Source organism: Argentina silus (assembly GCF_951799395.1).
Source record: "Argentina silus genome assembly, chromosome: X".
Taxonomy (NCBI): Eukaryota; Metazoa; Chordata; class Actinopteri; order Argentiniformes; family Argentinidae; genus Argentina; species Argentina silus.
The window spans coordinates 14085030-14087583 of record NC_139653.1 but is presented as its reverse complement, the minus strand read 5'-3'; positions in this window follow the sequence as shown (position 1 = coordinate 14087583).

Genomic DNA, 2554 nt, shown 5'->3' with positions numbered 1-2554 from the left:
TTGTGTGATGCAATCATGTCATTATGGACCAGAATCTCAAAGGAATGTTTCCAACATCTTGTGGAATCAATGCCACAAAGAATTGAGGCTGTTTTGAGAGCAAATGGTGGCCCTACCCAGTATTAGTATCGTGTTCATAATAAAGTGCTGCAGAATGTCTGCATGTCAATCTTCTATAAATAAACAGAATTAGTTAAATGAAGAGCTTTCATGTTCTAGGGTAAGGAGTGGGATCATTTAAATTGTATTTCTCCAGTCGCTTGATAAGTTGTCATATTTTTGTTTGTTAATGGGAAATGATTATGAATGCCAAATACGCTACAATCCGCTCACCTCCCTCATTAATTCTATTGAAATGTATTTGAGCAGATTGGGCAGGCCTCATACAGTGTGTGTTAATATTTGGAATTTGGAATTAAAAGTATATGAGGTCATATAAAAAGTCTGAATGTTGCATGTACCCACAAATTCATATTCAAATGTATTTAATACAGTACATGTTAATATTTGGAATGTCACACACGACCCTACCCACTGAAGCACAATTGTAGACATGAAGACATCATTTGTTCTATGAGTTAATAATCTGCAAAATCGCGGACAGACATCATGTCTGACATCATTTTATGAAGTGTCCATGAAGATGTGATTTGCTCTAATTTAAGGTTTATCTAACGACATACTTTCTAATTTTTAATAATTTGTCCTTTTCCAAATGCAAAAAATATTTTTTAAAAAACCCATTTCAAATGACTCGTTGCACTGTTTGTAAATAGTATATCCTTCATGCTCAACAATGCCTCCTTGTGGTTGTTTTGACGAAGTGAATGACCTGAAAAAAACCTCACCAGTGCCCTCACGACATTGTCACACCAGTGGCCCAAATCTAAACTTCTGCCAACTGTAGTCCCCCTTTTTCAGAGCACCAAAAGTAATGGGACAGGCTTTGGCAGACAGGTGCTTCTGGTTAGTCAGGTTTGTTCCGTCACATCATTTGTGCAGGCATAATAAATCTGTCCATGTCTAGTATTGCTTCTAGGTTTTGCGTTTGCCTTTGGAGTCTGCTATTGGTGAATGTCAACATAAGGACCAAAGAGGTGACAATGAAAACCAAAACCTTAGCCAAAATAAACAGTTTGGAACATCATAAGTTACAGTTAGTTAAAAAGTACCAAAAAAGCCTTCTGGAAAAAGGTTTTGTGGCCACAAAAGATGAATATTATCATGTACCAGAGTGATTGCAACAGGAAGGTTTGGAGATCTGCCCAAGGTTTACAGCATACCACCTCATCTGTGAAACATGGTGGAGGGGGTGTTATGGTTTGGGCATGTATAGCTGCCACTAAAACTGGCTAATTTGTCTTAATTGATGACAACAACAGCAGAATGTATTCTGAAGTGTACAGAAACATCTTGTCAACATACTACCATAGCAACTACAGAGTTTTTCATCAGGAAATTAGATTTAAATGTCAAGTCTATCTTGACATTTAAATCCAATTCAACATGCATTTCATTTCCTGATGATAAGATTTTAGGTAAATGAAGATGGCTGCAGTACAGGCCTGGCAAAGCATCACCAGAGAAGATACCTAGCATCTGGTGGGGTCAATGGGTCGAATGCATAGGATTGTCGACCAAATACTAAACATGAGTGCTTAATTTGGACATTATATGAATCTGTCCCATTACTGTTGGTGCCCTGAAATAGGGAGACTATGTATAAAAAGTGAAAGTTATTTCAAAATGGTGAAACCAATATGTACATTAAAACCATTAAATAAAAGCATATATGCTTTAACCATATAACCATATATGCTTGGGGTATAGAGACAAAAGAAGAAAACATGCTTCACTGTCCTGTACTTATGCAGGGCACTGTGTAAGTTGAAGGGATATTTGCTCTAGGGTCTAGGGGTTGTATCAGGATCTGGGTTCTAAAATAAACAGGAAGTACTGCTACTGTGAGGGAAATCAATTTTCAACAGGCCGGGAGAGATAATGATATATGTTTATTATTAGTCATGCATTTATCATGAGCTCAGCTGTGACGGTTGCTTGTAGGCATTACGTGGGCTGTGTATGTAGGCATTGTATGTGTGTGTGTGTGTGTGTGTGTGTGTGTGTGTGTGTGTGTGTGTGTGTGTGTGTGTGTGTGTTTGTGATTGCAGCACTGTAGGGCAGCAGGTTCTAATGATGTTTAAAGTGATGGAAATTAAATATCTTATCACTTCATTTCCATCACTTTAAGTGAAGATCTGAAGGAAACAACAGCTTTTTTGGGGAATGGACTAACTAAAATGTCTGCAGCGATTCAACCCTTTTCATCACTGTCATGTGAATTGCAGAGTCTCTACAGCCAGCCAAACTCCCTCTGACAGTTTAACTACCTCCGAGACGTGGGGGGTTGAGGGAATGAGATGGAGAGAGAGATGTGAAAAAGTGAAAAAGAAAGTGACAGTGAGAGAGATATTAAGGGGGAGATTGGGGAGGAAAAAAAATACAGTGCCTATAGAAAGTCATCATACCCTGTGAAATCTTTACCTTTTGTCAC